This window comes from Parus major, chromosome 3, assembly GCF_001522545.3.
Source record: "Parus major isolate Abel chromosome 3, Parus_major1.1, whole genome shotgun sequence".
Taxonomy (NCBI): Eukaryota; Metazoa; Chordata; class Aves; order Passeriformes; family Paridae; genus Parus; species Parus major.
The window spans coordinates 47,100,414-47,124,122 of NC_031770.1; the positions used below are offsets into that span (position 1 = coordinate 47,100,414).

General features: G+C 40.1%; 1 protein-coding gene across 3 annotated transcripts in view; it reads right to left on the reverse strand.

The window, feature by feature from the left end:
• The window catches only part of LOC107201978 (SAM and SH3 domain-containing protein 1), a 533,641-nt gene that overhangs the window by 121,329 nt on the left and 388,603 nt on the right, over positions 1–23,709 (reverse strand). The window lies entirely within an intron of this gene.

The following is a 23,709-nucleotide window of genomic DNA, read 5'->3' on the forward strand; positions in this document are numbered from 1 at the left end:
TGTGTCTTGGGCGGCAACAGATTAAGATCAAATAGGTGCAAGGGGCAGTACTCCCACTTGCCTGGCCTCTCCCTTCCAACCGAGGTCATTGCTTCTGTGCAATGATGACTACATCACTTACAGAAGCAGGTCCTGAATAGCCACACTTTTCAGCCTTGCAGTACAGGTAACAGAAACTAGATTATAAATTGTGGTGGTCCCAGAGCTGCTTCCTGAGCCATCCCTTTTGTGAAGGCAGCAGCTTTCATCAGAGGAGCAGGATGCATGGCTGCGACAGTCTTCCCCTCAGCCTTTGAGACACACACCCTTTGATTTCAAGAAAGTGAGATAAGGAAAGATCTTGTGAAATCACATGACTCCAGGAGCAGTTGCTTTAAAACCAAATGGACACGAGAGAATCAAAACAAATCCATGGCAGTTTACAATAGGTACCATCTTCTACGGTCTTGCAACTATAGTATTTATGCATTTTCAGCCATTTTCAAAAGACATTCAATGAATATGACATGCTAAAATAATTCCCTGCTCTTCCCTCAAGTAGAATCACCCCCTCCTTCTTGATAGGACAGGGTTCCTCTATTTTAATGAAGTCAATGTCCTGCAGAACTAAATCCCAGGAATACTTTGCAAAAATCAGCTGCAACAAGAGTATGGGAGTTTTAGAACAAGCAGGAACTCAGATCTTACAAGGGTTTTGAAGCCCAGATATGAGTGCAGTATTTTGTGTTACAACTTCTACTACAAAATAACAAATTATTTGAAATTTGGCATGTTAGAATACATTTTTTGTTTGTAGTTTTATCTGTAGTTGCCTAGACAATAACTCGAGCATCTACAAAAGACTGTTCTCTAAAACCATCTTGTGCTGGATCTCTCTTACAGCTATGGGAAGAAATAAATCTGGTCAATTTTCTGAGATTTTTGGTGACGTTTCACAAGAGGCATTACCAGGTGCATAACATTCAGAAATCTTGAGAAATGGTCATTGTGCACCATCAGGGGAGCACTAGGCAGCAGGGCAGCAATCCTGATATGATTCCCCAGTGTGCTGCACCCACAATGTGGCTGTGATGATTTGTGCTCTGCAAATCTCTGAAGAGGAGATGCGAGCAATTGACACATATGTGGCCAACCTAGTCTTGCCAATGCACTCAGCATGTGAGCCTGTCTTCCTATCACTCCATCAGCTACACGTGGGTGTAAAGTTAATATGAGCTCCCCAGACATACAAACCAGGCAGGATTAACCAACTTGGAGAGCACTGGTCTGTATTCAAGAGAGATGGACTTACTTCTAGAGGAAGACTCAGAGCAGGATCCTAGCTCTACGTTAAGGTGGCTGCTGAGAAGCTCATCTTTCTCCTTTATTTACTGAGGGTTTAGGGAGATGACCTTCACTAGGACAAATTCTTTCTCTATGAAAAGCATGAGCCTCAAACACAAACCTCTTGAGTCATGAAGGCAATAGGTGACAAACCTTCTGTTCCAAAGCGGTGTGTTCCATCTCACCACAATGTCACATAAGTGTTTCAATAAAGCATTTAATAGGGAAAAATTGAAATATATGTCAAAATAAACTGGCAAAGCCAATTTGCACTATCATAATCAGACTATCACAACTGTTGTCACCCACATCAAAGGCATTTAATCCAGGAAATCTACAACCTCGAGCATTTTGGTATCAATTTTAAGCTATATTGCAAGAGGGTGATATCAGGTTGCCTTGGAAAGGGGACTATGCTCTACAGAGTAAATGGACACCAAATTTTATGGGTTCCTGATAGATGACCTGAGGGAAATGGCTTCCTGCTCAGAGACCTGGCAATTAACTCTGCATGCATGAACAAAATACATGAGGTTTCTCAACATCACTAACAACACCCTGCCCAGTAGATCAAGTCCAAATCAGAACATCAAAGCCTCAGAGAAATAAATAAGCAAGCCATTGTATGCAGAGAGGCTGCAGGGAAAGGGAGAAATAAAAATTCCAGCTAGCTCCTGCAGGTGACCTGCCAAAGCCCTAAAACTCTTAACACAAGCACATTACAATGGAACACACTATTACTAGTGATTGCATCACTTTTCAGCTCTCTCCCTCTCCCTGTTTGGTGGAGGTCATCAAATTGAAACACGCAAAGTTTTACATCACGGTCTTTGTTTGGAAGTGTAACTCTTAGTGGTTGTAGGCTCCATCCCATCAACTCATCAAGATCCATCTTAAAACAATTTTATCGCATTGTCCTTGCTACATTTTTTTAAAGCCCTTCTAAAATATAATTTATTTTTCCTCTCCCCGGAATTTAATTTTTGAATAATTTTCCTTAAGAACTGTTTAAGTAGTATTATTATTTCTGGTAGCATGATCCTTTGGAGTAGGGATCACCTGTATCAGCCAAAGGGGCCAGCAGCAGAAAGTAGACATGCCAACAGCTGCTTAAGAAGCTGTTCTCTGCTGTGGGATAGAATGGAGACCCACACACCTGACCCATCAGTCGATCTGACAAACAGGCTATGACTGTCCCAGACTCTCCTAAAATGTACATGCATAAACTATGAGAGAGTACAAGATCCACCATGCATCCATGATACATCCATTTGCACATCAGACTTCTATATATTCCAAAAGGATCATGTTTCAGTACCCTCTCCTACCAGACAACTATAGAAAATAAAATCTTCCTGATGTTAGAAGCGATACAGACAGTACTTATCCAATGGATTTAAAACGGATGCTATTTAGATCACATACTATATGCTGTATGGTCAGAAATCATTACTTATTCTTTTAGAGGTTTAGCTGTGAGCTCCCCGTCCTACTGCCAGCCTCCTGACTAAAGCAGTACATCCCAACAAGAGCAGCACACTAATATGCCCAACACAAACCAGATGGAGTTAAGTCTGTTTAATTCTATCAGTAGAACACAGTTAGGAACAACAAATTGCTTTATTCTGATAAGAGTCTGAACTCTGCACATTACACCTAATCTATCATTCCCCTAGATACCAGTACTCTACTAGATTAAAAAATTAGAAGGTGGGAGAGATATGTGCGCAGGGAAAAAATATAATAAGTAGTCTTAGTATTTTGGGCTAGCACCACACTCAGTAGACATAGTACTGTGAAGCTTGTCAGGCTTCATTTAAAATACAGTAGCTGTGAATTTACATGACAAATCATATAAGGAAAAGAAATCTAAATGCACCAAGCATCACAGCTCTCTTGGAAGGATATCTTTTGACTCATAAGGAGAAAGGAAAGGTTCACATCCTTCCTTTCCTGCCCAGAGATATGCTCCACAGAGGCCTCTCATATCCTGCCCAGTTCCCCTGTCTGTCATGGAGCACAGCATCACATTTCTTGACTGGGAGGCAGTAGCACTAGCTCAGCCAGTGAAGGGGCTCTGGGAGCTGGAGCATGACTGGGGAGGAACACATATCCTGAGGGAAACCACAGCCATGATCCTGTTTAGGTGCACATCAAGCCACTCCAGAAGTGCCTGCAGATCAAGACTCCAATTGCTTCCCACAATATCAGGCACCATCTGGAGATTTTCCAGAAATTACTAAGACTCTTGTTCTTCGCGTTACTTTTGCTTTTTCCACCTAAACTCAGCATCCCCTCTTCTCTACCTGCACAGCAAAGCCAGTTTTAATGTCAACATTGAAATAGTCAGCATTCACCTTTTTCTTAGCTTTCTGCAGCACTTTTTTACAAAATGTTTTCTAAACCTTAGTTATTTTTTCAGAAAGGAGTTCAGCATTCTTTGAGATACCTAGAGGTAGACTCTGCACTGTCATTCACAGAAGGCTGCTCAACAGATTGAATTGTTTTCATAGGCTAGAAGGGATATATACAAATCCTTTTGTAAGAGACTTACAAAGGTCATAGAGATAGAAGTACTTAGCTCAGTGTCCTTTGGCTGATCTTCACCAAATAATTTTAGAACTGTGGAAATAAAAAAAAAAGCTAGCCTGAAAACTAGGAATAAAACTTCAGCCTGTCCTTTGATTCCTTTGTTGAAACTCTTAGTAAATTACTAATGAAAAGGAGCCTGATGATCTCATCCTAAAGCAGATCATTAAAGTGGCATAAGACACAACTCAGTAGTGTCTGGTAACTGTGTATTTCAGAGGTGCTCAGTGCTGATGTAAATATCGCTCCAAATTAGCTGTGGTAAGATGAGAAGAGCATCAACAGAGATGGTCAGTCTCACAGAGTGACACCTATATTACTACACTATATTACTTTGTGACTAGCACAAATTTTTAAGATAAAAATGTATGTACCTCAGACATGATGCTTATTGTATCTTCCCAGAAACAGCTCTCATTAGCTCTCTTCCCCTACTTTCCAAACAGCTGCCCTATCTTTCCTTTTAAATGCCTTCTGCCCATTCTCCAAAGTACCACATCTGACTAAAACATGGGTGTCCTCCCCATGTCAGAGCTGTGCCCTTGGCTGACCTGTGTGCCATGCAGCAAGCCCAGATATGTATATAAAGAGAGATTTTATGGAAAAACAAATGGCAGTTGACCAGCAAGCAGGAAAGCAGTTGTGTTGCAGTTTCTGTTGTAATGATTAGTGTTCAAAAGTCATGGATGTCAGGCACCTGAATATTACACTTGCATTTAAATATAGCGAAATTTTAAAAGTAGGACTTTTGGAGTGCTTCCGCTTCAATTGTCTAAGTCATTAGGGTGCACTTAGATCACATCTTCATCCTTTTATTGAAAAATAAAACCTGGAATTTACATTTCTGTTATTTAAAAAACAGCAACAAATTGAAACTTTCACATCACTGGCTGCAGGTGCTAGGATGTTAAATAAATCATCAAGCCAGTGATGAAATCTGGAGCATTCAAAAGACTCTGACAATGTAGTCAAGATGATAAGTATTCATTTCAGTTGTGGCTGTAAACACAGGCATGAGCTTGATTCACAGAGTCTGTGCTCCTCTAGAGAAGCCTTATTCTTCACTGCCCAGCAAGCTGTACCATCAATCACTCCGGACTCTCTCTCAAATCGGAGTTTCAAATTGCCATGGAAAAATATAATAAAACCTGCTTTGCACTCACTAACAAGAGTTATGAAAGAAGTGGAGAATCATATCCAATCTGTACATTTCACTTTTCCTATATTGTTAATGGCATATTTCACTTCATAAAACTTCACTAAATGCTAGAGAAAAAGAGAAAAACATCTCTGTACAAGCAGGCCCACACTGCACTTCAAGTCCATAAATTAATTGAAGGGGCACAAGACACTTATTACTTCTGCAACACAGAGAGGAGGGGGAGTAATTCCAAGGAGCAGCTGCTTCAAGTTAGGGTAGCTCGGCTGGAAAGGAGAGGTGCCTGTCAAAGTAATTAAAATGAGAAGAAGCCATCTATCTGAGACTCCAGCTTTTAAGCACTGGCCAACCCCCTCCCAAAATGTAAAAAAAAAAAAAAAAAAAAAAAAGAGAAAGAAAGACAAGTGAAAACAGGCTTAAGCATTGCTGAAAACATACCTCCAAGCTATTCTCTCAATAAATATTTTGGGAAGTTCACGAACAGAAGGATTATTGTGACTGTGGTGGTGTGAGTGGGAGGAATTTACCCTCCACAACTCAACCAACTGCATCAATGATGATAAAACAGCCCTTGAGGGCAGTGAGCTTACTACAATGGCTCCATGTTGATGAAGTTTTACAGGGAAGTTTTTTTTGTTTAAGTATATGTAGAGTAGGCTGGTAGCTCTAGTTCTCAGGAAACAAAAAAAGGATTTTCATTTTCAAAGATTTAATAATTAGGCAATTCTGTTTTACAAGGCCAAATATGCTGCTTCAGTAAAATATGTATCCTGCAGCAGCATATGACTAACACAAAGTAATTGAAACTTGGGTTTTTGAAAATTACTAATACATTTGATCCCAGAAGTGGATCACATGTTCCTTTTGACTTCTGTTGGAAGATGTGATTTGTGAGAATAAATTTAAACAAAGAACTAACTGTTGCTTGTCTAGATGAAGGTTAAAGGGAAGGGAAAGGATGCAGCAATTATCTGAAAGCATGAAGGGTGTGTAAACACCAAGGGGAAAGCCAGATTGCAGACGAAAGCTCAAGAGGGTGTAACTCAGGGCCATGAGATAAATGTATGTGTTTTTAAGCCCTGAAATACTGGCTCATAAAACTATGACATTATTTGTGTATACAAACTGGTCATTTTGGTCATTGCTGTGTGTCACTGGGGACAGAATATGTGAAGGGGAATTAAAAGGAATGAAAAAATTTGCTATATTAGTATGGGGAATATAAGAGAGCAGTAGTAAGCCTGTATCTTAGGGATATGCCAAGTGACCTTATGGATTCACTGTACGTTTGCTGTCCCTACCGCTGAGGAGGCAGCAGCAGGGATGGGCGGTGAGGCCATGAGGCTTTGGGCTAGATACAATTCATGACTTAATTTCACATGACTTGCAGCTCCATTAATTATTTTGGGTGGTTTTAGTGGATGACTCTAAGAGGTATGCTATCTGAGCAATTGCTTAGAAGTCTGAAAAGTCTATGTGGCCCTTAGGTTTCCCATGGTAACACATGAGGCATTTAGGGAATACATAAGCACACAGTAAGATGTCAGCAAGATATTGGGTCTCATGAGGACAATTTTCATTACTTACCAAATTTCAGGGGTTTATATAGAAATCTAAAACTCCTAGAGCTAAAAATTATTATATTATTGTATATTATTATTTATTTATTATTTGTATATATAAACTGCATGTGCAGACAGATCTAAGAAAATATTGTCTTTTGGCTTGTCAAGAAGACAGATTCCTTACCTCCTGAAAGCATTCTCCAAGTGTTGTGATACCTTTTTAACTCCTAGCATTTTCCAAATATACATACTAATAGATATGGACTTCTTATGAATAGAAAGGAAATATAATTATCCTATTGGATAGTTACTTTAAACAGTTTTCAGTGTACAAAACATGATTTAAAAGTATGCTTTCTATTGCCTGTACTTGCCTAGCTAGTGTTTATGTTTGTTTGCAAACAGAAAATAATTCAAAGGACCCCCAAACATGCCCAGTATTATCCTGATCTGTAAATAGATTTCAGCAAGGGAGAAACAGGTTTTAAATACTTTAGCACCCATTTCCCAAAGAAGTGTGTATGTACACAGGTAACAGAGGTTAAATAGCTGGATTGTTTTATATGGATGCATGAGAAAGGATTGTAAAAGGCTTCAGGTATGACAGAAAATTCAGGGCAGTGTCAAAGGGCTAAACAGTATTAGAGTACTTAGTGAGCCTGGTGGTTTCAAATAAGCTTAATCTGCTCATTTTCATCCAAGAATACCCAGGCTTGGCTTCAAGGTACAAGGATTTTGGCAGTAATAATGACTGCTGTCTTCATCTCTTGTTCTCACTCCTGTGCCACAGTAATTACAAATGAGGGCTCATGAAGAAGAGAGCTCAAGAAGGCTAAGGGAGGGCAAGCACGGGGCTGGAAAGACACACAAATGAGTTATATAATGTTTCTTTTTCCACCCTATTATCCTGTAAGAGTTTTAAACTGCCAAATGGATTTGACAAGAATTAATTTTGTCAAATCAATTTAATTTCCTACTTTTGGAGGGTAATTGGTAGTGGATAAGAAGTAAGAGCAGCTGGAATACATATTCAATTTAATAAGGTTTCTACTTTATTCAACACAGCTGATGCCATTATAAGGTGGTACACAACTGGTGGAAAGAAACACTTTCAGAGATTAGTTTTCCGTGGTTGGCACCAAAGGGAAAAAATGTATTGAGTGAGGTTTTGCTGGGATCTGTTTTTCAATATTTTAATTAACAGATTGACAAGTAGAATAGAGAATATGTTCATTAAATTTACAGATGATAGACAGCTCAGAGTGCTTGAAAATAGCTCCTGAACAGGCATCAAAAGAACTCATCTTGCTGCAGAAGAGCAAGTTGCATAGCAGGACATACCCAGTACAGCCACTAGGATACATGTGCAAAACGTAGCAATCTGTGCACTGCCCACCAAGCTCAAGCTCTCAGCTGGAGTTCTGGGTTGTGATTTGACCCAGTTTGCCCTAGATGTCAAGACTGACACGGACTAATGAGAGAAAATCTAGAAGACAACAACATAAATGAGATGTTTACAAGCAGAAATTGAAAGAATGAGGATGGTCTATCCAAGACAAAACAAGATTACCAGAGAATAGGATAATAATTTTCAAATATGTAAAACCTTAGCTTCACTAAGAAAAACAAACTTCTCTGTCTCTTGGGCATAGGGCAAGAATGAACAGGTTTAATTGCAGCTGGGGCAATGTTCATTAAACACTAGAAAAAGTTTTCTAACTGCAAGGTTCATAGAAGTAATGGAATTGATTGCCTGGGGTCAGTGTGGTGCCTTCATCACTGTCTAACCTGTTCTTGAGAGCCTCCAAACATCCTATTATTTTGGTACAACTGATTCCACTCTGGAATCTTCCACTTGGAGTTGGCTACATAACCTCTTAAGATTCTTCAGTTTGTTTTGTTTTTTTTTTAATAAATATTTTTTTAAAATTTAATTCTTTAAAACCAGACTGTGAAAGCCATTTGCACAGCAGCCAGCACCTACTCCAAAGCATGTCTGAATGGCACTCATGCCAAAAAGCCAAGATACAATGCTGCAAGTTAGAGTTTGCAGGTACCAAGGATACCACAGAGGACATTGCTTTGCATGCCAGTGCCACAGAAAAAAAAAAGCATTGTCACCTGGAGAACTGGAGAATTTTTATACAGGCTATTGATATTCTTATACAAGCAATCCAATGATTTTGCTACCAAACTGAAGATATGTCCTAGAGTTTGCAGCCACCTGGCCTGCTTTTAATATTAACATTTGCACGAGATGTTTGAGTGGCTGTGGCAGCGTGTAACTGATATGTCTGAGGATGGCAGTTGCCAGAGGGACAGGCTGCTGCACAAGGAAGCCAAGAATCTCAAACTCAATATGCTTCAGAAGAATAATCCTAAAAATTACAGCTGCTCATGGGCAAGGGCTTTATTTGTTCATTTATACCCTAACTGAAATGCATTAAATACTTGTTTGGATATTCCTACCCCTCTTGGTCATATCCAGTGATGATCACTATTAATTACAGATACCGTTCTGCAAGTGAAATCATCACCTGCTTTTTCCAAAGAGCAATTGCTGGGGAAACATACGTATCTTTCAGAACTTAAATGCTGGAAGCACATTGCAAATGTGGTTTTCTTGTGTAAACCAGACCTGCCAGGGAGCATACATCTTTTAGGAGAAGCGACACTCAAAACAGTTACTATGTTTTTTTCGTATGAGACACACCTATGTGCAAGAACTGAGTGTGAGGGTGGCATGCCAAGATTAGCAGAAATAATTGGGAAGTCTTTTCTTCTCTGAGACCTTGTCACCCAGCAGCCTTTTGGAAATAAGACCCACACTGTTTCTGGAATCCCAAAACTGGACATTTGCAAAATCCCTTCATTGGGAGTCTGAGATGGGAAGGAGGCATCGAGAGATGTGTGCATTCACACATCTCCAGAGACAGCATTTCACAGACATCTTTGTGTTTTTTACACATACTCAATTATGTCTGTCATTACGGGATTTCACAGACAGTGCTGCTATTTATATTAGAATACATGCACACAGTAACATCTGTGGCTATGCCTAATACAATGTGTGGTAGCCAAATCAACAGCAAGTGACCACCCAGACAATATGGCAAATTCAGCACCAAGAAGTTAGGAATTTCCAAGAGGTTTCACAGGCCAGTTAGTGAGTTATCGCTCTCACTTCATCCAGCGGTGAGTTACTGCTGCTGAGGAAAAAAGTGCTAAAAACTCCAGGGCCCACACTTTCCAAAGCAGGATGCATGGAGAATGTATGTAAGGTTCTGTCAATTAGATACAACAGTAAAATGGCATCCCATCTGCTCTACAAATGTCAAAGAGCTCCATGGCACCTGTCTGGGGAAGAAAAAAACAAACAAACCCAAACACAAAAGTGCAAGAGTTTACTACAGATTTAAATACTCCTGTGAAACAAAAGCCTCTTTGTGCTAGAGTTTTCTGCAGCAAATGTACTTTGGAAATTTGGAATTTTTGTGGGTTTTTTTGCAGTAGTATTTTATATCACAAGGTGAAAAAAGAGAAACCCTTTCCACACATTTGCCATACCACAAAAGTCAGTCAGCTTTGTTATAACTTTGAAGGTACAAAAACTATAGCTAATGACTCCACTGATAGGAAAACAGTCCCTCTCCTCAACTACAAATTTTGAAGGAAGAATTAAGTTGATAATTTACTTTTTATGTATCTCATTTCCCTGCCAGGAGGGTCTAAACACATTTGTAGTAAATTCTAAGTTTGCGTATTGCAAAAGGTACAATGCTGATCATAATTCACCCACTCATTTCCCTGGAAACAAGAGCATTGCAAAGGAACAGCAATTCTCCTTCAATATCCAGGCAGGGTTCTCCCTGTTGCACTGAACAGGCAGAAATCCCAGCACTCCTTTCCTGCAGCCTCTCAGCATTAGCCATTTCTGCTTGCTTTAAAATATCTGAAGACTAATGAAATTTGCACAAAACAGAAAATAAGTGATGACACGGATACAAAGTTATGACACAAGCTTCTGAAAAGAGCTTTTTTCCACCTTGGTATGACCATCTTCTCTGTTAAAACAAAACTCAATATAAAATTATCAGTGGTTTGACTTTATCATAGCTGAAAATTACCTTGGCAGCTGTAAAAGGGAGTTCCCTCTTTTCAAAGCAACTTGCCCAAACTGCTACAATGCCAGCCACCCAGAAGTCAAGATGTTACAATTCTTGCAGTAATAATGAGACAATGTTACCAAAATTAGAGTTACCGAAGTCAGAGGAAAATATGAAGTGAAATGGGAGCTTTTGTTTACACTTAAGCTTCTGAAAAGTCCAAAAATAAATAGTGCAGGAACAAATACAGAAGTAGGAAATTAGAAGTAGTGGGACCATGATGAAATTTTGTGACAAATGTTTGCCCAGATAGATCGCCTATGTTGTTTCACTTTCTAAGATGTTTTGGTACCTTTTCTAATATTACTTAACATGCATTGAGTATTTATTACAGGAGCATCACCTAAAGAACAAGATCTGTCATATTCTACTAAATATTGCATATAGATTAAAAGCATTTTCACTCTACATCTGCATATTCAGGGTGAAGATGCACAAAATTAAAGTTATCTGCAATGAGAAACACAGCAAATAAGTAATTGAGCCAAAAAGGAAATCAGGGTCTTCCAAAGTTGTGGTTCAGGGCACTGCCAACTGGACCATGCTGTCTGTACTCCTTGTGCTGTAAATAATCATGCACCAGCACAGACTGCACATCACATGCTCCATGACTCTAGGAAAGCAAAGATATTTTAGGAAATTATCTATTTTGCTGTAAAAATTTTATACAATGAAGTATAAAAGAAATAAACCTGCTAAAAAATTACAGCAACAATGGGAGAAAATAAGCAGCTGAAAGGAGACACTCTTGTAAATGGGAAAGGGAAATGCTCTGTAAGAAAGTCCTGTAAAATCATGTAAAGACATAGAAGTGCTTGCTGGAAAGTAATAATTTTGTACTATGAAGTGCATGCAAAATGCAGAGTTTCAGAACAAACGGAAATATCAAATATTTTTGAAGTCTTTTTGCAAGGAAACTTGATACATTAAAACTAAAAGTATCATAGTTGGTAGAATTTTATCAGCACTGTGATCATTGTGGAGGGTAGCATAGGGACAGAGAGTTATATTTCAATTGTATTTTCCATGCAAATTTATACTTATGATAGTTATGGAAGTAGTGGGTACTACCTCATAGAGACCCATGGTTATAATTTACTGGCACTGTACAAAAGATGAAGAACCACAGAGTATTTAACTACAACTGCACTAACCTAAGTTTCTATGATTTACATCAATATCTCTTCATTTCAGGCTCTTACATCTTTCTGGATTTCATGTTTCCCCATAATGAAAACTATATGGTGAAAGGGGGGAATGAGAAGCGAGGCATTTAGAATAATCTAGATCCTGAAGGCCTTTCCAGGTCAGCATCAGTGGAGTAAACTGACTACTTTTGAAACCTCTGCTGCTAATCTTTGCTGCTTAAATAAATAGCAGATGCTTCCTCTTGTTTACTAGCAGCAATGCAGGTAACAAACGCTGTGAATTCACCACTAATTTCCAACAGATTGTATCTGAAGCTGTGGTTTTCCGCTTGTGGTTCATGGACTTCTGAGACCTTACTAAGTATCCTAATGAAGTCCTTATAAAGTCATTAAGAAAATTTCTTAAGTTTTTAATAGAATTAAATCTACCACACTGATTTGCATCTGTGCCTAAACATCTTCAGGAATACAGAAAAGTTGCAAACCACTTCTGATGCTGCGAGTCTGAAACCAACTAGAAAACTTATGGTGTCAGATTAATGGTTAAACATGCAAGGAGTGCCATTTAACGATAACAACTAATGGTAACCACGGCTAGTCTGTGGAAATTGTTGCAAGCAAAAAGTATGTGGGACAATTGCTTCTTCTGGGCCAGTTTAGTAACCAGTTCTCATGGCAAAGTCCAAGGAGTCAGGTGACTAAGTAGCACAGAGGCCCTCAAGTACACATACACTGCACTAAAATGCACCATCTTTAAGGTAAGGAAGGAAGGAGCAATCAAGTGGTGGAGGTGGCCACAATATTTTCAAGGAAATGACAAACTCTTTTAAGACATCACAAGACCTTTCTCCCAGGTTCTTAAAATAAATATTTAGAAGTTTGTTTCCCTTGGTTAGGATCTTGATTTTCTTCCCTTGCTGTTGTTTGCTCTTCAATTTATCAGAAGGCCAGGCATACCCTGCCTGTGTGGGAAGTGCTCCTGCTCCTCTCCAGGTGCTCAGGTGATAGCAGTGACCTCCTGCTATCTATCCAGAGCTCTGGTCTCTTTCAGGAAGGACGGAAAGCCCCTCTTCAAAAAATGGAGGTTTCCTAGGGAAGGTGGGACAAATTTGGACAATAATTGGGCCAAGAAAGAAGGTGCAGGGGCTGCCTCAGCATCACCTTAGACCCTACCAACTCAAGTAAAACACCAGGCAGAGAGGGGCACACATGGACATGTGGGCACACATGCAGATGGACATGATGGGGCTGCATGCACAGGCTATGTGGAAGACACTGCCAAGAATGCTTTGACTTCTTTGATCATGGAATAATGGCTCCACGACAGATTCCCTGCTATTCTGCTGTTATCCATCTAGTGAAGAAAGACAGAAAACAACAAAGTGAACTAAATTCTCCCCTCTCAACTAAAACAATGCAGACTAACAGTCAAAACCCAGGGAACTGATGGAAAAAGGGAAAAAAAGAGCACAAACTATGAAGAAGGGAAGAGGGGAAAACAGATACTGGAGTTCACTGAAAGGTCACAAAAGGGACAAGAACAAATAGCAAGCTCTGGCCATCATATTAAAAGTGTGTGCTAATAAAATAGCCATGAAGAATAAACCAGGATATCTTAGTGCTCAAAAAATTGAGAGATTTAACTTACAAGAGAAACTGCAGTTGTACTTCAGAGGTAACCTAAACTCATACCAAACTCAGAAAGGCCAGTTAGTTTGGGGACATTAATAAGGGAGGAAAATAGCAAAGGTTCTGATACTGTTCAACACCTACTACAGATGACTACATCAGGTATAAAGCAGGTTGAATAAAGATTTTTTCCTGAATAGCATCACACACAGCAGAACCTGCTGCTAGCAGAAAGACCTGACTACCTGAATGCTGCTGAAACAGAAACGCCACAGGCCACTAAGTGTATTTTTGATATGTGAGAGGAACTGGTCATGGCATATGCAGTTTGGGCATGAGACAGGGAGAGAGAGACTGAGTCCTCTCACTCCTAGAGAGGTCACTGGTGCTGTCTGGGTTGATGCTGTCTCTGCCCTCTGGCTGTCATAGTCATGGAGAGCAAAATCCTCCTCCACACAAGTCTGGAGAGGTCAATAGCACAGATCCAGGCACAACAGTGCAGAAGACAAAGAAAAGGCAATTAAATGTTTATCTCTATAAGCCAAAAGTAGGTTTCACAGGGACCCCTGCGACCTTTCATTCTGACCTAAATTTACAGGAAAAAATATGGATCACACATATGATGTTGTATGCACATAAAGATTTTGAGGTCACTTGCCATTGTGAAAAACTTTGTGAATTATTGTCAAATAATGTTAATTTGTGTTCAATAATACACCTTACAAATAAGAAGGAAGCAACTAAGATATAGCTGTGTTTTTATAAAGCTGCTTCACATGGCATATTCATGAAGAGAATGATCTACATGAAACTGTGCAGGAGAGGGAAACAACATGAAAAAGTACTTGATAGTAATTCCTCATCAAACCTGAAAGATGCATCAAGACATTTTGACACTATTCAATATTTTTACAGCATACTTGTTTAGGAACTATTCACATTTTGAATCCAAGACATCCACTTTGAAGCTTTTCTGGGGCCTCAGTGACCATCCTCTCCAGATCATGGTACTCAGGAGAAATCTGCAAGAAGTGCCTGAGCCTGCAGAGGACAGCAGAAAGCACTAAAAACCATGAGTAAGAGAGGACCATGTCTGTTGATGAGGATGATGCAACCTGATTTCTGAGTTTTCAGACTTCAGAAAGCTAGAAGGAGCTGCAGGAGTAACAGAGAGCAGATTAGATACACAGATGGATATGGAAATTGGAGAAACGGGCTAAGACAAAGGGAAGCACTATGCAAAAAGGACATATTGTTGCAAAATACTTCGCTCGGGAAGAAATAAGTTAGGAGGATGAGCAGGGCATGGGAGACAGCTGGCACTGTGGCAGTTCTCACAAAAGGATCTACAGGCTTCAGGCTGAGCATGAGTCAACTTCTTTCTTGCTGTCATAGCAAAGCAACCATTACATAAAGATTTTCAAACAGATGGTACATAAAATAAATCTTTTGCTCTCCTCAGCATTGCAAGACCTCCATCATCTGGGCTATGAGACTCATTCCTGACACTGCACTTCAAAAAAATCTCAAGGAAGAGTCCAGAGGAGAGCACCTTAAATAACCTAGAGGCCTAGTTATTAGGTCTACAAAACATGTCCTTCTAAAAAAACCCAACTGCCTGGGAGTTACCACTAGCTCAGTTGAAAGATCTTCAACCTAAAAATTTACGACAGTTCATATTTCCTTGCCCCCCTATAAACACATGAAATCATATAGGCATACTTTCTTAAAATGGAAATGGTGAGGAAAGCAGAGATTTTTAGTCCTTTTGATTTTAGAGTGCATGAAAATAAAATTTCAGCATATTTCAAATACTGAAAAAAATCCACTGAGAATTAAAAGGAACAATAAATGTATTGGGGGAGAATTGCTTACAGGAGAATTCTCATTATTCAGGCAGCCTAATCTAAGCTTGAGCAGCTGAGATCAAGAATACTACCTATTTACAGCAGCCTATAAGAGCAATATTGAAGGCATTAAAGATGTTCGACATAAAATATAAAGAACAGAATAAGATCCAGTTTCTTTATTTTTGTTTATTATTTTGTCTTAAAACAGACAATCTACACTTGAGAGATCCCTCCCTCCATAGTGATACCTTCATACAAGATATTTGTATAAGTGGTGTACTTCAAATCCATTTAAATCAAATGTAGAGCACCCCTACAATATATTGAAGTGAAATCACTTTTATTGATTTTCTGTACTTTGTCCTTTCAGAGGAATACACATTTAGCTTCAGTCCTCTTTTTTTTTTTTTCCATTTAAAATTCTTATGTAACAGAATATGTGAGATTGTGGAAATCCACTTATTTAGTTGTAACAGCGGTCTTATGATCTTAATTGATCAATTAATCTTAAGATCAATTTTATAACATCTATTATAAAGTGTATACACTGCAAAGTACTGTAAAGTACACATTACACTTTCAAAATATTTAGAATTCATTTTGTTAAAGTATAGTCTGAATTTTTTTGAAGTTTCTGAGTTAAAAGTTACAACTGGCTTATACAAAAGGCACTGCCATTAAAATAATGACAAGTCCTCATTCCAATGCCATCAAAGAACCATTTTATCATGAGCTTTCACACACAGAAAGTTTGTAAGTTATGTAAAAGTTCCAACTGAAAACCAAACATTTTCTGATTTTAGTTCCCTAAAGGCCTTTGGTTTGACACCTAATTTAATTCCCAGAGACTGAGAAGGGAATATTCAGTCGTATTGTGCTTTGGGATCTTAAAGCTCAGCATGTTGCTAACATCCGTGCATCATTGGAAACAGGCCTTGGATGCCCCCAGGCACTTTTTTTCACATCTTGACTGCATTTTCTCAACTGAATTACCCCCACCCATTTGGCAGACAAAAGGCTCAGAGGTATGCTCTGATTCAAAGGCTTTACTTTGTAAGGGAAAGTCACTCTTAATTGAGATTTCATTTCTTGCACCATCCCTGGGGAGTACTAACAGCTTCAGCCACCCAATGAATCACTGAAGTTTTTTTATGTTCTCCCGTACGGATGCCCTGAACAGAAAATTAGATCTAAACCAAGTGAACACATAGGAACAACATTCACTTCCTGTTGCCTCCAAAACAATGTCAATAGGTGACTAATTAGAATAACAAATGGAAAGCAACCTGAATTCAAGCTAAATTCAAGGAAAGTTTTCACTTGTCTTTAAAGCAGAGAAAGGAAACGGTATCCTGCATGACTAACTTTTTATCCACATCATACTGCTCAAACTTTGTATTTATCACTGTTTCCTTTCAATTTAAACATTCCTCACGTTCATATTTATCCAGAAATTTTATTCTAAGGGATAAATTAAGAGTATAAACCAACACCTAAATCTTACCTATAATGATAATTAACTGTCTAATTTAATTTCTTACCTTTTGTGATAAGAAGACAGGAAGCAGCAGAACTGTACAGCTTATATTTCTCAGGTGAAACCAGTTTGAAAATAACTATTTTCAATCAAATATTCAATGCCAGGAACTACTAAATTCAGCTACAATTAACTATATGATAGATTTCTAAAAAGCATCAATGTAGTCTATTGTTCGAAGATACGATACAGAAATATATGAAGGTGGAGTGATCTCAGTGACTTACCATCTGACATTGATGAACAGCAACTGCCTTGACAGAGATTATCAAGATTATTATTCTTTACAGCCTAGACTATTCTCCAAAGTATTTGTGCCTCTCACTTCTCCATCAACTTCCAGACCCAGGAAGGGGAAAAACCCCATCAGCCATCGAAGCAGTACTTCATACTCCAGATGAAAAGCATAGGCAAGCCGAACAGTCCCATTCCTGAGGAAGAGCCATGTGTCCTAAAAATGCTGGGTAACCACTCCTTAAAATACGAAAAAGTATATTGACGGGCACATACGAAGGCTCAGAGGAGCTGAGCCAAAGGCCTTGCTGACTCCCCAGCACTACATTTCAAACAAAGGCAGAACCAGCCAGCTGCAGTTGTCTCTGGCTGTAGCCCTCCCTTTGAAAACACCTTCTTCCTTTCCTGCTAGACATGTGTCACTTCCACCACCACCTGCCGGCTGCCGCTAACACCGACTGCCAGAGCACTGGCATGGCAGATCTGCGCCTGGAATACACGGGTTCTCCAGCTAGAGAAGGGATCATCAGCCAGCCCTGCTCCCCAGCAGCACTCCAGCATCACCTTGAGGGTACCCCTCACCCAGAGATTGCAGCTTTGGCCCAGCCCAGGCTGGTCCCTTCACAGCTTCCCCTCCAGACTGGACCAACCCGAGTTCTGCCGGTTATGAAAACGGCTGATAAGGATTGTACAGCCAATTCGTTGTGGCCCTCTGAATCTTATCTAGAACTGAAACCAGCAGAAGCTTTGTAGCTGCACAAATGAAAGTGAGCTTGGAATGCAGAAAGCAAGAAAACATGTTGAAAAGTATGACTTGTTCCTACGTATACATACACAGAAAAATTTCTCTTGGGCATTTGCCCACACACACTCATGAAAGATTTTAAATGTTAGGCCCTTAGCAAGATTCCTAAGTATAATTTTCTAAAATACCTTTTTAGCACTATTTGGAAGCAAATTAAAAAACCAAAATAATCTATCAAAGACATATCACTACAAGTTCAAAAGGGGAAAAATGATTCTGAGATGGAGTGCCATATGTCCCACCACACTACTGTAAATCAGTCATGCTCTCAGATCTCACCCTTTCAGGTTAAAAATGTCTTGATATCTTTCTTAGAAGAGCAAAAATGGCACTGTTGTTTTGAAGTACCAGAAGTGGCTGAAAACCACTTTCGACAGATGATGGTGACTGTGTTGATTTTAAATAATTGCCCTATACTCCATTACTTGCATAAGCTCAACCTTTGCAACTCAATAATTCTTGTGTTTGCAAAGCAAAGCTGTGCTCTAGCAGCAGCTCTTTCCAGCTCCTATAGGTGGCCTTTTCATCTGCAGCTATTAAATTGGGCAGTTCCTGGGGGGTCTGGTTCTGTTACACTCCTATGAGGACAAAGAAGTCCTGACCTCAGTATTACAGGGAGAAACAGCACAAGCTAGAATTGCACAACGTGCCAACCCCACCAACCATCCCTGCTGCTGTGGGAAGAGGAATGAGGGCTGAAATTAGGTGAGATGCATACCACAAACAGCCTCTATCCTCGCAGTCCGGGACTGGGATTTACACACACATTTACATTCAGTGGCAATGGCCTTGTGGCCAAAGTGAGCAGGAGCAGCCTTAGCCCATCCAAGCATAATGCCAACCGTCCATGGGTGGTGAAAGGCAGAAGCACCAGGGAAAGGACAGCATGTGGGATGAGGGTGCAGGAGGGTGGGAGGCTGAGCCCAGCAACTGAGGGTCCCTGGCAGAAACAAAACGGGAAGGAAGCAGGAAACAAGCTGTTGCCTCTTCTCAGGGCTTCATTTCAAGTCTTGAGAATCTCCTGTTTTCATTAAGAGAAAAGGAAAGAAACCCCCCTTGTTTACTCTTTCTGGTATCAGAGAAAAAGATTAAAGCGAGCTAACTTTAAAATCTTCCATATGCCTCCACAGGGTTTAAAATTTAGAAAGTAAATCTGAAAACTTTACCAATCTATTTTTAACCTCATGATTCAGTCTGATTCAAGTATTCAAATGTTTGTATATAGTCACAAAGGGACTAAATCCTTCTTAGCAAGACTTCCATATGTTTCATATGTTTGTGAACTTTATAAATGTTTAATAACAAATATCCAATTAGAAATGAGCGCTCATTCACAAATGTGGTACAACCACCCCACTCTAGAAAATCTATGGCATAAAAGGGACAAAAAGAACACGATGCACTGAACTCTGTTTTATTTGTATGGCAGTGTCAGACAGAGACAATTTTTTGTTTTCAAGCTGATCAATTTCCCCACTGAAAGCAAAGCTTTACAACCTCTGCTGAACAGTCACAATGCCAGAAAGAAAAGGCTTAAGCTTCCAAATTTTAAATATGAGTAGGAAGTAAGCCAGTGAATTACCTTTAGCTGGTTCTCCCATTTTACATTCATTGAAAATAACAAATGTATAATATATTTCCTGAAGAAATTGTATTGCCATCAGTCTTGTGTAGTGCACTGCTGAGGACAGCCTCACTGCATATGCTGCCTTTACTATGGCTCAGACAATAAAGACATGGGGAGAAAGGGACTGAACTTCTCCCAGGGCCACACAAGAAGTTCCTGCAGCTGACCATGGTGTTCCCATGCCAGCAGTCCTGTGTGTACCGTGTGTCCTCCCAATGTGGACTTCTCTAGTGCCTCCAGGTACCAGGGTCTGTGAGCATGAGGCATTAACTCATGTGTGACTGTTTTCCTCCTGTTGTGTCTCCATCCCTTGATCCTCACTGGTTGCCAAAGTCTGCTCTAGATGAAATATTTGTGTGCTCCCTTATGTTCTCCCTCCACATCTCCTGACCAGGACATTTTAATGCCCTCCTGTAGCATAATCTGTGTCTGCTCCTGTTTGCCTCTCTTGCTGAATGCCCTTTGTGAGCTTGCTTCCTCAGTTTTCCATGTCTCTCCGTCAAAGACTTTTTAATTGCATCTGACTTGCCTACCAGAGTGCCTCAAGCCTCCTCCTCCTTCTCTCCTCTTCTCCTTGCTGCTTGTCCACTCCATTTTCCCACCTCCTGCTGCAAGAGGGAGGCAAGAGGCATTCCTGGGCATCCAGGCAAACTTCACATTTGACTTCACAAACTGTATCAAGAGACTAAGTGGGGAAGATGTGTGCTGGTTGCCATTAATAGATGTGACTCTCAGTCATTTATTCATTTATCTGCCAATAAAGTTATTCTGTTATCTATTACCTGTCAATAATGGAGAGATATTCTATGGCTCCCCTTAATTCCTCCACTGTCAGTTTGTTAGCTTCAGGCCAAATCCCCCAATTATTTAAGACCATGAACTGAGTTTGTCGTGCAATGTTTATGCCTTTAAACAAAATCTATGCATTGTTTATGCATTTAAACATAAACATAAATGCATTAAATGTTAAATGCATTTAAACAATCCTGCAATGTTTAAATGCTACAGATGTGTAAACAGAAATGGTGTCTAGCAGAATGAAAGGCCTTCCAGGCTGCCCAGCTAAACTGAGGTTTACACACAGTCTTAAAAAGTAGAATAAGGATTTATACCCCATCTCTCCCTAGAAAACTAGAAGTGCAGAGATAAAAACAGAAATCATATAGAACAACTCAAGAAATTATGTTTTTCACACAAACAGTCATTAACCAACAATTTTTAAACACAGAGCAATTTTCTACCTAGTCTTCCTGATGTACTCTTTCCCAAAGCACGATCAAGATTGCTAATTTGATTATGGTAACAGTGCATCTCATTTCAGTGATGATGGTTTTATTACTTTTCCCTTGCTATGGCTGCCCAGAGCTGAAAAAAATCAGTGTGAGAAGAATGTAAGGGCTTCAATAGACCCTCCCTCAACTCTCCCTCATGCAGGGCTTCCCTGCAGCCATACCTCCCCCAGCCAAGGGAATGCTCCAGAAGACTTCCTTGGCCAGGTGAGGAGGTTACCATGCAGATAAGACAAAATTCTTACCCCTTGGCAGGGAGTTTGTGTGCTTTCAGGTGTGTGTAACTCCATATTCTTTTGAAGCATCTTTGTGAAACATCCCCACCCAGATATTACAGCAAGCCCATGGACTGCTTTTCAGGCATAGCCAGCCTCTGCTGGAGTAAGGAAGAAAAGGCTATCTCTCAGAATCCATCTGGGCTTTTCTGTGTCCAGCAGACAGTATGGGTTTCCAGTCCAAAGAACCAGAAAGAGCACAAAATTAATCAAAGGCAATTTTTTTTTTTTAAGCTTTACTGAGTTAGGGTTGCAACAAACTGCTGTCTGAAATCCCTGACAGCTTCATGCACCTTTCCAGCAGCCTTCTGGCCATGGGCTCCTGCCAGACGCCACTGCCTGGCAGGGACAGTCAGGGCAGAATCCAGCCTGGCAGCCTGCCACGGACAGGGCTCCCTGCTCAGAGTGCCCAGGAGCAGCAGTGTGCATCCCTGCTGCAGCCCAGACAGTATCTTCCTGCCTAAACCTCACCTAGGGCTGAAAAGGAGAGGGCATTAATGCACCCTTGTATGACTGCAAACCACATTGGCCTGCTAAGGAAAACTCTGTACATTGAGTGATCAATGAATTAATCTTGGTAAGTGATTGGTTATGGTTTCCTGGATACTGGGCTGCATAATAGTCCTGGGTGAATCAACCACACCAGTGTGTCAGACTTTAAGGCCTGACTGCTTTAAGAATACATCTGGTTTCAGGGACCTGGTTACAAAATGGTTCCAATTTGTAGTGCCAACAGAACCTTAAGAATATCCTATAGGCAAGCACAAGCCCCAGGCTGTCTCATTTGTATTATTCCTTGTTCTGCTTTCTCTTTCTTTTTAAATACGGAACAATACAAAGAACGACAACTCAAATTCCGAGTCATGCTGTCAGGAAGAATAATAGACCTATTATGTACAAAAATGCCTGTATTGTTGGTTTGTTTACTTCATACGTTGCATGGCCATGCTGCTGTCAGAGCTCTGGAGACAAAGCCCCAGCTCTGAGCCTGTTTCTGGGTGCTGGGCAGGGAGATCTTTTCCCTCTGCTGCTTTTGCCAGGGTGGCAGCAGTAGTGCACCCCACCCACCCCCATAAGCAACACTGAGGGCTGGAGCTGTGAGATAAATTGGAGACATCCAGGCTTCCCATTAAATCCAGCTCTACTACCAAGATCCAGTATCTCAATGGCACATGGGGATTTATAGGCAAAAAAACCCTATTAAGCATGCAAGGGAGTTAGGCATGGCTAGTACAGCTCTGCACATCTGTGAGGAGAGTTTAAAGCTCAGTGTCTTTCACTGTAAGGGCATCTCCAGAACTACACTCTGCTTTCTGTCACCCCAGTAATGACTAATACACTGTCGGAACATCTCTATTAGATTGATGACAAGGAGGGAGTTTTAGAGAGTCCCAATTCAAATAAATAACTCGACCAAAATAGTCTGTTCCCATACAGCTGTAACAGCCACAAACTGCTAGAAATTTTCTCAAGAAAAAAAAATAGAGAATAACAGTACTACATGAAATCTAAACAAGGAATAAAGCAAGAAAACAAAGGCGATGGGTAAAGGAAGGAGTAGATTGCACAACCAACAAAGAAAGACTCAGCATGGTAGGGTGACATGCATATTAATGGCTGTCTGTTTTTGTGGGATCTGGTCTCTTTTTATATCTATTTTTAAGCAGTTTTCTCAGTTTCTGGAATGATAGCTAAATAAAGGAAAAGTTCCATTAGTGGGTTACCAAACTACAAGAAAAATAATTATATCTGACTGTCAAGTTAAAGCCCAGAATGGAGAAAGCAATTTCCTGCATCTTGGAACAGCCTACAGAAGAAACAATCCTGCTACTTTGTTCCTGCAAATTTTAAAGGAGACATTCCCATTCTAGTAAAGCAATCTAAGTTTCTTAAAGAAATAGCATCATAGCAGGCCATTTTGACTAAAGCAGGAATATCTGCATTTTCATAATCAGTTTCTTAAATTGCCTAGAGAAAGACTAAATCTCACCCTCCACCCGCCAAGCACACGCCCCACCCAGCGCTGATGAATCAGCCGTGCTGCTGCCACATTTGTGAGACAACGTGTCAATGGAGTGGATGGAGATGCTTCTCTGCAGCACAGAGCCGAACACAGAGGAGCTGTAAACAAGGCAGGGACCAAAAACAAAAACACGAAATATTTTGATGGTAAATTCGATTTAGTTGAGCCAGCTTCATGCAATGTTAATTTAATTCAGCGTTACAAAAATATGCCCTCATGTGAAGTATTTTCAAATGCTTGCAACAATGTTAGCGTGAAAAATTCTTTAACTCATCCAGTTCATTCCAGACGATGTTTCCTGCCAGCTACATTCACCACAAATGCTGTCTGGTAAATAGCAGCTGCAAAGGAAGGATAAGGATGCCAGGGTACACTTCAGTAAACACTCAGTCTCAGTGGCTCACTATATCCTGGGCCAAGCGAGCTAATATACATTCAGAGCCGCGTGCAAAAATCCTCAAACTCTGCTTTCGCAACTTCCCGAAGGTGA